Genomic DNA, 12,842 nt, shown 5'->3' on the forward strand with positions numbered 1-12,842 from the left:
GTGTTATCCCCCTTGCTCCCGTACAGAACCAGGGAGACTGGCATAATCCAGGGAAGAAAAAGAACCAGTCTGTTCAGTTTTAGGGGACACGCTACCCTCCAGTAAGTGAGTCTCCCTATTTTAAAGGATGAAAGGTTTGTATATACATCAGCATCATCATCTCCTCCCACACCTATTGATGCAAAGGGCCTTTGTTAAATTTCGCCAGTCGTCTCCATCTTGAGCTTTTAAATCATTGCTTCTCCATTCGTCATCTACTTCACATTTCATAGTCCTCAGCCATGTAAGCCTGGGTCTTCCAACTCTTCTAGTGTTTTGTGGAGCCGAATTGAAAGTTTGGTGAACTAATCTCTTCTTTAACAGAAATGTGGGTGGGGCTATGTGGCCACGTGCACCCCATGTCATTCACTATCTTGTTAACGAATTGAGTGGCTGTTTCAGCTTAAGCTGAAGATATTCCTTATTTTAAAGACATTTATTTAAAGACATCCCTTAATTTAAAGATATTCCTTATTTTAAAGGACTCTGGTTTGTGTAACTGGGAAAAACACAAGTTAATAATAAAATTTCTTGTTTTTGGAATGAATTAACTAGGTGTGTAGAAGGACTGGGTAGAAGGAATTATGTAGTTGTTATGGGTGACTTAAATGCTAGAGTGGGTGCTGGAGAGGTAGAAGGTGTCATTGGGAAGTATGGCGTACCAGGTGAAAATGAGAGTGGTGAGAGACTGGTAGATATGTGTGTTGAACAAGAGATGGTAATAAGTGCTAGCTTTTTTAAGAAGAAAGATAAAAATAAGTATACATGGGTAAGAGTGGCAAATGGAAGAGTAGTAGAAAGGGCATTAATGGATTATGTGTTGATAACTAAAAGGATGTTTGGAAGATTGAAAGACGTGCACGTGTTTAGGGGTATGGCTAACGGTATGTCTGATCATTTTTTGGTGGAAGGAAAATTGGTTATAGCAAAAGAGTGGGGGAATAGAGTAGGTGGATGTAAAAGGGAGCTAGTGAGGGTTGAAGAGCTAATAAAACCAGAGGTAAAAAGTAAATATCAGGAAAGGTTGAAAATGGCATATGACGAGGTGAGAGTAAGAGAAACTGGTAATTTAGAGGAGGAGTGGAAGTTAGCAAAAGAAAATTTTGTTGGGATTGCAAGTGATGTATGTGGCAAGAAGGTTGTTGGAGGCAGCATGAGGAAGGGCAGTGAATGGTGGAATGAAGGAGTGAAGGTAAAAGTGGAAGAGAAAAAGAGGGCTTTTGAAGAATGGCTGCAGAGTGATAGTATAGAGAAGTATGAAAAATATAGAGAGAAAAAGGTGGAAGTAAAGCGCAAGGTACGTGAGGCAAAGAGGCCAGCTGACCTGAGGTGGGGTCAGGGACTGGGTCAGTCATATGAAGAGAATAAGAAGAAGTTTTGGAAAGAAGTGAAGAGAGTAAGAAAGGCCGGCACAAGAATTGAAGAGACAGTGAAAGATGGAAATGGAAGGTTGTTAAAAGGAGAGGAGGCAAGGAAAAGGTGGGCGGAATATTTTGAAAGTTTGCTGAATGTTGAGGATGATAGGGAGGCAGAGATAATTGCTGTTCCAGGTGTTGAGGTGCCAGTGATGGGAGATGAGAATGAGAGAGAGATTACAATAGAGGAAGTGAGGAGAGCACTAGATGAAACGAGAGTAGGAAAAGCATCTGGTATGGATGGTGTGAAAGCTGAGATGTTGAAGGAAGGGGGTGTGACTGTAATTGAATGGTTGGTGAGATTGTTTAATGTGTGTTTTGTGTTGTCAATGGTACCAGTAGATTGGGTCTGTGCATGTATTGTACCACTATATAAGGGTAAGGGAGATGTGCATGAGTGTTGTAATTCAAGAGGTATTAGTTTGTTGAGTGTAGTTGGAAAAGTGTATGGTAGAGTACTGATTAATAGGATTAAGGATAAAACAAGAGAATACAATCTGGGAAGTACAGGGGGGTTTTAGAAGAGGTAGGGGTTGTATGAATCAGATTTTTACAGTTAGGCAGATATGCGAGAAATATTTAGCAAAAGGTAAGGAGGTGTATGTTGCGTTTATGGATCTGGAGAAAGCATATGATAGAGTTGATAGGGAAGCAATGTGGAATGTGATGAGGTTATATGGAGTTGGTGGAAGGTTGTTGCAAGCAGTGAAAAGTTTCTACAAAGGTAGTAAAGCATGTGTTAGAATAGGAAATGAAGTGAGCGATTGGTTTCCGGTGAGAGTGGGGCTGAGACAGGGATGTGTGATGTCGCCGTGGTTGTTTAACTTGTATGTTGATGGAGTGGTGAGAGAGGTGAATGCTCGAGTGCTTGGACGAGGATTAAAACTGGTAGACGAGAATGATCATGAATGGGAGGTAAATCAGTTGTTGTTTGCGGATGATACTGTACTGGTAGCAGACACAGAAGAGAAGCTTGACCGACTAGTGACAGAATTTGGAAGGGTGTGTGAGAGAAGGAAGTTGAGAGTTAATGTGGGTAAGAGTAAGGTTATGAGATGTTCGAGAAGGGAAGGTGGTGCAAGGTTGAATGTCATGTTGAATGGAGAGTTACTTGAGGAGGTGGATCAGTTTAAGTACTTGGGGTCTGTTGTTGCAGCAAATGGTGGAGTGGAAGCAGATGTACGTCAGAGTGAATGAAGGTTGCAAAGTGTTGGGGGCAGTTAAGGGAGTAGTAAAAAATAGAGGGTTGGGCATGAATGTAAAGAGAGTTCTATATGAGAAAGTGATTGTACCAACTGTGATGTATGGATCGGAGTTGTGGGGAATGAAAGTGATGGAGAGACAGAAATTGAATGTGTTTGAGATGAAGTGTCTGAGGAGTATGTCTGGTGTATCTCGAGTAGATAGGGTCAGGAACGAGGTGGTGAGGGTGAGAACGGGTGTAAGAAATGAGTTAGCGGCTAGAGTGGATATGAATGTGTTGAGGTGGTTTGGCCATGTTGAGAGAATGGAGAATGGCTGTCTGCTAAAGAAGGTGATGAATGCAAGAGTTGATGGGAGAAGTACAAGAGGAAGGCCAAGGTTTGGGTGGATGGATGGTGTGAAGAAAGCTCTGGGTGATAGGAGGATAGATGTAAGAGAGGCAAGAGAGTGTGCTAGAAATAGGAATGAATGGAGAGCGATTGTGACGCAGTTCCGGTAGGCCCTGCTGCTTCCTCCGCTGCCTTAGATGACCGCGGAGGTAGCAGCAGTAGGGGACTCAGCAGTATGAAGCTTCATCTGTGGTGGAAATGTGGGAGGTTGGGCTGTGGCACCCTAGCAGTACCAGCTGAACTCGGCTGAGTCCCTGGTTAGGCTGGAGGAACATAAAGAGTAGAGGTCCCCTTTTTTGTTTTGTTCTTGTTGATGTCGGCTACCCCCCAAAATTGGGGGAAGTGCCTTTGGTATATGGATGGATAATATTGCAATGTACTGTACTTAAGGATCTACAGCTAATAGAATATATATTTATACTCTATTAACTTGCCAGGTTATGTTTAACACCATATTGCTTGGTTAACAGGTTACCTTGTTCTTTACAAGCCTATGGTAAGCTATGAATATATAGTACAGTACATATTGTTTACTGTACAATACTGTATTGCACTATCTTTAGCCAGATCAAGCATTTCACATTATTCTTCATAATCTTGTTCTTTTTATTCCTTAACGTAAGCACTTTTTTATGTTTATAAATAATATGTAAACCACAATACATTGTATTTCATTGCTATTAAACTCAGATTTGCTTATTGTATTCTTAAAGTAATTTTTTTTCCAGAGAGGCCCTTAAAATCATTATTGGATATGTCGTCCATCCCAACCAAGGTAATATAAGGAGACTGCAGTGGCATATTTGTAACGTGTATAATTAGCTACTACAGTACTTCACAAGTGCCACACCGTAGTCCATTGTCAACCAGAATTGTAATGCCTCTGTCTTCTGTGTTGGAGCCAAAGCCCACCATTTCCTTCTTCGGTGTTGGCGGAGCCATACCTTTCACTGAAGTTGCACCTTCTATCACCAATTTCAACATTCTAATTCTTGCTCCCATCTTCCAACATTGGCATAATATGAATATTTGTAATCACTACTGTTATTTCAGAATCAACAAACATTTCCATGGAATGAATCTAAAATCCTTGTTGCTTACAAAGCTGACCTATTCAGAATAGAATGCCATGACAGGAAAAATAGAAAATGGACAAAAATATCAGAAAAAAAGTATATGCTTGTAATCAGTGATGCTGGTCAGAAGAGCAAAAGCATTGTTGTACCGGTGGTATACACTTTAATCATCAATATCAGCATTATAGTTCAACAGTGATGGGATGAAGAATACGTTCAGGTGCTGAGTATCATGATAATGTATTACAGCCTATGGAAGTGCGAAAAGGAAATCGTGTATTGAATTGTGCAGTGGAAGTTGATTATTGGAATGGAGTACTTGAAAAATGGCCAAATGGAATTCTGTACCTTACTTGGAAAAAGACTCACTTCTAAAGGTTGAAGATTTCAGAAGCTCTTGAACTACCAGAGAGAAGAGTAGTTATCCAGAAAGGGTGTAGCAGAAGATCTAGCAGTTGTGTAACCAATACCATACTCTCCGGGGATACTGAAGCAACAGGAACAAGACCTAAACCTAATTCTCTTAGTTTCCAGTGATATGGGAAAAGAAAGAAAAAAAAGAGAAACTCAAATGTAAATGTGAGTACTTTATTATCAGATACATACAATATTTGATTCCATAAATACATTGCAGGCACTGAACCTATCCAATCAAAATTTTGCTGCGAGAGGAGTCCCCAGGTTGGTGGAGTCCAACATCATGTCTTATTTGCTGTGCTGCCCATATCAGGATCTTTTTTAAAGCTAGCAATGGCTTTATTTCTTAATTTAAAGGAGCTGTTATAATGTACGTTACCAAGACCAACAATCTTATCACTGTTAACTACTAAAAGCAGCAAAATTCCTTGAGTACTTTCTTTAGGAATTTCAAAATTCAAAGGTTTAGTTGTTCCGTAATCAAAATACAAACCACGCTATTTACATTGGGTTTACCTTTCGGAGTAGCTGAAATGGCAAGCCATTAGAATTTAACAAGGGTGTATTACCCCCGTGCTAGTTTGCAGGGGGGTAGGGGAGTGGTAGCTAGCTACCCCTCCCCCCCCCCCCCCACACACCGGTGAACCACTTCACTTCACTTTTGGCTCGGACAATGGACAGACGTCTCTGTCTTTGTCCTCGCTTGGCAGCCATTGTTTGTTTTGTCTTTACTTAATCACTTACTTTTCTTTTACTCAATATATATGTAAACATTTTTTTTCGTGTTTATGTATATATTTGAGTATAGAAATCAGTAAGTTTCCTTTTCAGATTTGTGCTTGTGTGTGTAGTGTACGATATCTCCGTGGAGCCCTCGGCAGTTAGGCCACCATGGTGTAATGTCATGGGTCGCGATCGAGTTGACCACGGTCCTTCTCTCTCTCTCTCTCTCTTTGAGGTCGTTCACCCTTTTACTACGTTACTTTTACTACGTCTGAGTAGCTTCCTTCCCGTGTGGGTGGGGTTGCTACGCCGTACGTTTTGTCTCAATTAGTTTATGAATCTAATTGTATTTGTTGTTTTTTCAGCTTTGTAGAACGATTCCTTTCGGAGTTTTCGTTCTTTTTTTAGTGTTCATTCATTTTTAAATTACATAATTACATAGTTACATAATTATATTTGTTATAATTCTGTATTGGTTACAGCTCTCCTTCCGTGTGTAAGTGGTTGTGAGGGCACGTGCCTGTTGTGTAATTCTTGTGTTCCTTTCCCTCGGGATTCCTCTTCGGAGTCTTCCCGGGGGAATGAATGTTAACTAATGATTTTTGTTTTTATTTTTCACATTTACCGATCTAGTTCGTTTCTGTAATGTGATAACTGAGTGAACTGTCTTGTTGAGGCTTGGGGATTCGGCTGTTGCTGCCTCCCCTATAGATCTTCGTCAGGGCTGTGACTCCTTCTCCTGGAAGTACTCCCGTGATGATTGACAGCTCTCCAGTTCATTTTAGAACACCCAGGAGGCTCGCCTCCTTGGGTGGGTAACTTTCCTTCCGAGGGAAGTTTTCCTGTCCAGGCTTGAGTTTTTCCCCTTTGGGGGGTTCTGCTCTTGCCTTTTTTTCATGCGACTTTGCTCTTGGTGCTGAGCGGTCACACCTGCAGTTACGCTCAAGAGGCTGGGCAACTGCAGGAGCCCCTCTTCGGAGGATTGCTCTTTTTAGGTCACTGGCTGACCTGTCTCTTCTACGAAGTGTTTCTCTTTCGTTCGCGAGAGAGTACACTCATAGAGACTCCTCTTCGGAGGATTCTTCTGTTGTTGTTGCTGTTGGGTGCCTTCGCCGTAAAGCTCACCGTCCGCTACGTCGTAAGGGCCTCCCATCTCCCTATAAGGGTGCTAAGAGGTGCCTTTTTGAATCTCCGTATGCAGCCTGCAGCTCCTTCCTCTTTAGATCTCTCCGGGAATCGATCTCCAACGCCTTCTTGACCTTCCGCCCCTGGTGCAGATGGACAGCAGTCTTACCTCGTCTTCCGACGGACAACGGTCCCTTCGAAAAGGTTGCCTCCCACGGGGGTGCTACCCTTGCGTGTCAGGGTTCCCCTGCGCGCCCTTCTGCAGTGTTCTCTCCTGCTCATTGTTAGCGCACAGGCGCTCTCCTGCTCAGTGTTAGCGCACAGGCGCTCTCCTGCTCATCAGCGTTTTCCTGATCGCTAGCGCTCTCCTGTTCGCCAGCTCTCTCCTGTTCGTCAGCGCTCTCCTGATGATCGTCGCTGCTGTTCCTGTTGGTTCCTGATACGCGCCCTGTGCGCCCACGTTCGCCCACGCAATCTAGAACTTCGGTTCATTTCTTGGACAAGGACTCTTCTTCTACGCACAGGATTCCACGCGTTGCCTTCTGCGTGCCAGCGATCACCAGCTCGCCAGTGACCACAGACGCGTCAACGTTCGCCTGCTCGTCAGCGATCTCCTGCGCGTCAGTGATCTCCTGCTCGTCAACGATCGCCATCGATCTGCCACGCGTGTCAGGTCCCCTGGACACCATCAGTATCGATCTAGCGCTCGCCTGCTGTGGACGATCTCCGGTAGCTGAGTCTTGCCGTAGATGTTCCTCCTACTCGCCAGCCCTCACCTTTACTTCTGTCCTTCTGTGCGCCAGCTTTCTTCAATCGGCAGCGCACATCTGCACGCCCTTTCCTGCCATGCACCGATGGGTGCCAACTTTTTTTTCCTGACTGCCCAGGATCGCTTGATTGACAGCTCACTTCAGCGCTCACCTTCCTGATGCACCTGCGCGCCTTCTGTTTAGTGCGATGTGCGCTAACCATCCCTAGTCTCTTACGCGTTAGCTTGTTTGTGCGCAAGGACAGAGACATGGACAGCGGTTGTGCGGAGGAAGTCGACTTCCGTTTTCACTCCTCCAAGGCGCTTTCTTCCAGACCCTGCAGGCCTCCAGCGCCTCTTCTTTCAGCCTCGTCGGCCTAGTTATCGGACCGGCTACGGCAGCTAAGACAAGGTGTACAATAGTAGTCCCCTCCTGTCAGGGACAGGTAGCACGGGAGGCTCTCCCGGGTGGGCATAATCCTAGAGGAAGCGGTAGAGTTCACAATCTCTATGATTGGCAACTCCCCCTTGCAGGTCTCACGCTGGGAGGATGCCTAAGGTTACTCATCCGGATAACAGCTTCCCGATGCCGATTCCTGCACGATCTCCGTGATCAGCCAAGGATATCGCGCCTCGCTCTTACCATCTCTCCGTCTCTGTCAGCGAATTCAGTGTCACTGAACCTCTATGCCATGGGGTCGGCAAGAGTTTTGCCCGTTTGGGCAGAATGATCCATGCCTTAGGAGAAGGTCCTCTATAGGGTCGTCGGCGGCTTCACCCCCCGGCTTCTTCAGTCGATCCTTTCTCGTAGGAAAGCATCTGAGATGGGAATTCCGTCGTCGGCCTCTCAGCTATGATCAAGTTTGTCGAACAAACTTCGTCCAGCGTGGAACAGCAGAATCGATCAGACTGGTAACGAGGCGGCAGGACTCCTTAGGCCCTGGATCGGAAGGATGGGTACTTCCAGTTTCCATTCCATCCATCTTCCAGGAAGCTCTTGGAATTCAGCCTAGACTTAAGGTGCGGTGTGGCGATCCCGCCGCGGCATCGCAGGTTTTTCCCCAGAGAACTCTCCCTGCTTTCCTCATGGCCGCTCAGGAGCAGGCTTCCGCCCCCTTCGCCTTTTGGAGGTCTGGTCAACTCCGGTAGGCTCGGTTTCGACCTTCTTCAACGCCGGGACAAGCTTCCGGGTCCTTACCATGAATGAGGGATCATGGTAATTTGCTAGGAGCCTTCTCTACTTCTGCCTCAACATCTGGAGTATCTAGCCATGATATTGAGTCAACGGCCTTACCACGTTGGAAACACCGCTTCTCGTCCGATCAGCGAAGTTAAGCAACGTTGGGTCTGGTCAGTACTTGGATGGGTAACCGCCTGGGGATGCCAGATGCTGTTGCCTCCTTCTCCGAGCCTTCCCTTCAGTTGACTGTGGCAAGGCTGAGGAGAGTCGCAGTACCTGTTCTGAGTCAAGCAGAGCTTTCAGCCCTACCTTGGAACGTTTCCTGGGTCACTTTTCCTCATTGACCCGTCTAAAGTCGCGAACGGTCGCCTCAGGATAAGTTCCCTGTGGGGCGGCCCAAGTTCCGGTGGTATCAAAGCAACGATTAACCGGACTTTCTGGCCCCTATAGGACCAGCGGAACGTTTAGACCTGCGATGGGTGTTGACCTATGGAACCTCTTGATGGGAATGGATATTCTCGTCCTTTCCCCACATTTTGATGCTGTTCTTGGACTCGTCAAAGAAAAAGGGGGGGGGGGGGGCATGTTCCGGTTCAGGCCTATGGTCAGGACCTGAAGGATACCTCTCCATCAGTCAGGCAGGCTTAGGGGCCGTAGTCTGGCCTCTCTACAGATCCTACAGTTCCTGCCGAGTCGCTCCGTGCGCGACGACTCCATGGTACTGGCGTATTCCAACCAGCAAGGGACGCATTTTCATACCTTCGCATCTTGCAGTAGAGATACTGAGATGATCCAAGGTCCTCTCAATACGACTATCGGCTCGCTCATTCCAGGCAGAGGAATGTTCTCTCCGACTATGTGAGCAGAGCCTCGCAGATAGAGAGTACCTGGGGGTCTTTGGCCTTTGGTAACCAGCAAGTCCTGGCCTGGGGGACCTGATCGCGACAGCCTGGAACTTCAAGCTTTGGCAAGATGCTTTCCGGTGATGGTGGGACAACATCGACGCCTGCGTCTTCCCACCATTGTTGTCTGTTGAGAATGGGTCTCAACAAGACCAGGTTGTCTGTCAACCTTTCGATGGCCCTGAGAGCTCCACTGTGACTATACGCGGAACGGTTTCTGGACCCTCTGCTTCCCCTGACGGAACTCTCGGGAGAGCTTCTCCCGCGGCACAGGCTACTCAAACAACCACACTACAACATCTTTCACGAGCCATGACATCGCTTCGGCTTCACGCCTGGAGACACTACGCCGCCTCCTCAAGAAGAGACAACCCGCTACAGTCGCGGAGCGGAGGTCGCTTCACCTGCGATATTCATCCCCCGGGGTCTACCAGGCGAAGTGGAGAGAGTTCTGTGGTTGGTGTTGTGGGAGAGATACCTCTTCCCTTGAGGCCTCTTCTCCAGCAATAACGGACTTATTGCTTTTCGGCGGGAGGAAACTCCTTTCCGCTCTCGGCAGTGAAGCCTGTCGCTCAGCCTTTCCCTGGCCTTCAGGCTGAAAGGAATAGACTTTTTCCTTCCCGCTGGACCTTTCTTCGCTCATGCGAAGCTGGGAACGTCTCTTCCCCTATTCGGAGTGAGACCTCCTCCTTGGAGCATGGTTCGGAATTTTTAGTCCCTTAAGAGATCTCCTCAAGAACCATTACGTCAGGCCTCTGATCGTATTCCGTCTTGGGGGACAGTGCTCCTGCTCACTCTGGCCTAGGCCAGTGTGTAAGCAATCTTCTTGGTCTCGTACGACTCCGCCCTTTCTAAGGAATAGGGGAAGGCAACATTCAGGTTCGCTCCTGAGTAGTTTGCTAGACTCAGAATCTTGGGGTCCCGGCCCTTCGGTCCAACTCCTTCAAGATTTCGAGTCCCCCTTCTGTATCAGATGACCCAAACCTTCTCCTTCTTGCCAGTATAGGAATCGAGGGGTTATCTTTGGGAACAGCTGCAGTTTCTCCTCACGTGCAGCCGGGTTGGGAGCACAGGAAGGACATAGGGGAGAGTCACCAGTATACCTCTTCTGCTCGGACTCAAGGACATTCATCTCGACCTGAATCCAGACCCTCCCCCGTCACGTCGCCCTACAGCACGATGTCGGATACATCGCAACGTCCCTCGCCTTCGAGTAGCACTACTCTGTGACGCAGGTGCTACAAGCTGGAGTCTGGAAGCGTCTAATGACCTTCGCAGCCCGCTTCCTGCAGAACGTGACCCACAGGAGTATCGATACGTTTCTGTTGCTCTGTGGTGGCTACACAACAGCTGGTCTAACCTCAGGCTCCTTTTTGGACAGGTAGCAGAAGGTTGAGAGCATTGTTATCAGGTTTTAGTCTACATGAACGAAAGAAGTATGTCTGGCCCTTACTTCTTTCTTCATCGTCCCCTCTACTGGGGAAGCAGCATCCTGGTCTTTGCATAGCTGACCTCGAAAAAACTATGCTTCCTTGTGTTCCGAGTATTGAGTCAATACTGTCGCGTCCCCCATACCCTGACGAGGTGGTATTGGGAATGTCCTAACCCAGAGTTCCTTCTGGAACTCCAGGTCAACTGCCTAGGACGGGTCACACTTCTTCCTTCACACACAAGCTTATGTAGGGCACACGTTTCCTTGCGGAGCAAGGAACTTGTGAGGTGCAGGGACTCCTTTTCTCGAGTGCGACTCACTCGGATTCTGAGTCCCCGGGTAAAGCCAAAGCCAGTATGGCTGGGGACTTTCCACCCTTCCTAAGGGGTAAGTCACCCAATGTAAATAGCATGGTTTGTATTTCGGTTAAGGAACAAATGACAAATTTGGAGATAATTTGTATTTTTCCTAACCATACAAACCTTAGCTATTTACACATATTTGCCCGCCAACCCTGTCCCCCAAGACAAGTCCTACCTCTAAGTGAAGTGAAGTAGTTCACTGGTGTGTGAGGGGGGGAGGGGTAGCTAGCTACCACTCCCCTACCCCCTGCTAACTAGCGCGGGGATAATACACCCTCGTTAAATTCTAATGGCTTGCCATTTCAGCTACGCCGAAAGGTAAACCCAATGTAAATAGCTAAGGTTTATATGGTTAGGAAAAATACAAATTATTTCTGAATTTGTCATTTCTGGGTCGACCTGCGACGGCCGGTGAAAAGTCCTTCTATCTACCTTTTCTGATATAAATCTTCCAAATATACCAGAGAAAAATAAAAGCATGGAATGCAGAGGTTACTACCTTCGCGCGAGCACCTCGTGTGTGTCGTGTCTACATCGGGGGCGTGTGTAAAACCACTATTCACAGGCTGTCTTCCAATCAGATAACTCCTTCATCAAAGGGAAGGGCCCTAACAAAGACCCCAGAAACCACACTTGTACCACGCCACTGCCACCCACACGAACACACTCCAGGTCATCCTTCTGTTTTGGACTTGCCCACAAAGACGAGATTTTTTTGCCCAGTGTTTTTTCGAAGTGTTTGTCGTTAATTCAACATGACTGACGTTGCTACTTCACCTTTACCAATGTTAAGTACCATAGTTTGTTTTGACAGCTTATTGCAGTACCGGGCATTTGTTCTGTTTCCAGTATTGTGGTTTTTAATTTTGGAAGCGATTGGTCTGCCTCAGTATCGGCAGCCATTTCGGGTTCCGTTCGCTTCGGTAAATTTTCAAGTTATTATTGCCCATCTGGTACTCTGTCATCTAGGTTATATCACTTACGTTTTATGACCAATTTATTATAATTATTTATTATTAGTTTTTACTATGGTATTTATTTGCTAGCAAGTCCAATTTGGACCTACGAAGAATAGCGATTTAGTCTTTGTTAGTGTTGTACTCGCCTCAGGATGCGCGATTTAGACTAAATCTTTGTTTATTTGTTACGTTGTCGTTATTCTTCGCTCATGGTTATTACAATTACTGAGAAAAAAGCAATCAATTTTTTATTTTTCTTATCATATTATTGTGTGATGTTGGTTTTTTATTATGTAACCCTGAGAGCGAGAGCATAGAGTGCTCGTTTCCTGTTCTACAGATACGAGTTACTCCTCTCGTTTTCTTTATTAGTTCGAGTAAGAGGGGTGGATTTCCCATTTTCCGTTTTTTTACGATAACGAGTTATTCATGCCTTCTCTTATTATCCGAGTTGATGATATTATGTTTAATGTTATGCACACTTTATTGATGTGGTTACTGTTAATATAGCTAGCACTATTAATATGTTACGTTAGTGTATGAGTCATTAATTGGGGTCGTTTTATGCCGACACCCTTAGCTCCGCCTTGAGTTATACTCCGCTATAATGGATACTCATTAGGTCAGAACTAGTCAGATATTTGGAGTGCAACGGTGAAATCCGGCACGCAGACTCCGGCTGAGGCCTTTTGCACACGAACCTTTGTCATGTTTGATCACAATTACACTATTACGGCCCCTTTTTTCATCGAATCTCCGGCTTCACTGGAGATAACACAGACATTAAGAATTGAGGTTAATGTTATCGTACTGATGACGGTCACGATATCACGATGACAGGCCTTTGTCACCGGATCTCCGTTACAAACAGA

The 12,842-nt window shown here is 46.1% G+C and overlaps 1 long non-coding RNA gene and 1 other non-coding gene across 4 annotated transcripts in view; both read left to right on the forward strand.

Annotated features, from left to right (window-relative positions):
* LOC137643536 (uncharacterized) overlaps positions 1 to 12,842 on the forward strand; it is a 74,771-nt gene that overhangs the window by 32,952 nt on the left and 28,977 nt on the right. For 2 of the 3 annotated variants that reach the window (XR_011044994.1, XR_011044995.1), the window contains exon 3: positions 3,775 to 4,701. This is a non-coding gene — a long non-coding RNA (uncharacterized lncRNA). Of the gene's footprint in view, positions 1 to 3,774; positions 5,020 to 12,842 lie in introns of those variants that run through there. The other variant, XR_011044993.1, reaches the window with a different exon arrangement.
* Positions 8,416 to 8,534, forward strand: LOC137644682 (5S ribosomal RNA). The gene has a single exon (XR_011045172.1). It is a non-coding gene; the product is annotated as a 5S ribosomal RNA (ribosomal RNA).

The sequence above is a fragment of the Palaemon carinicauda genome, chromosome 7 (genome assembly GCF_036898095.1).
Source record: "Palaemon carinicauda isolate YSFRI2023 chromosome 7, ASM3689809v2, whole genome shotgun sequence".
Taxonomy (NCBI): Eukaryota; Metazoa; Arthropoda; class Malacostraca; order Decapoda; family Palaemonidae; genus Palaemon; species Palaemon carinicauda.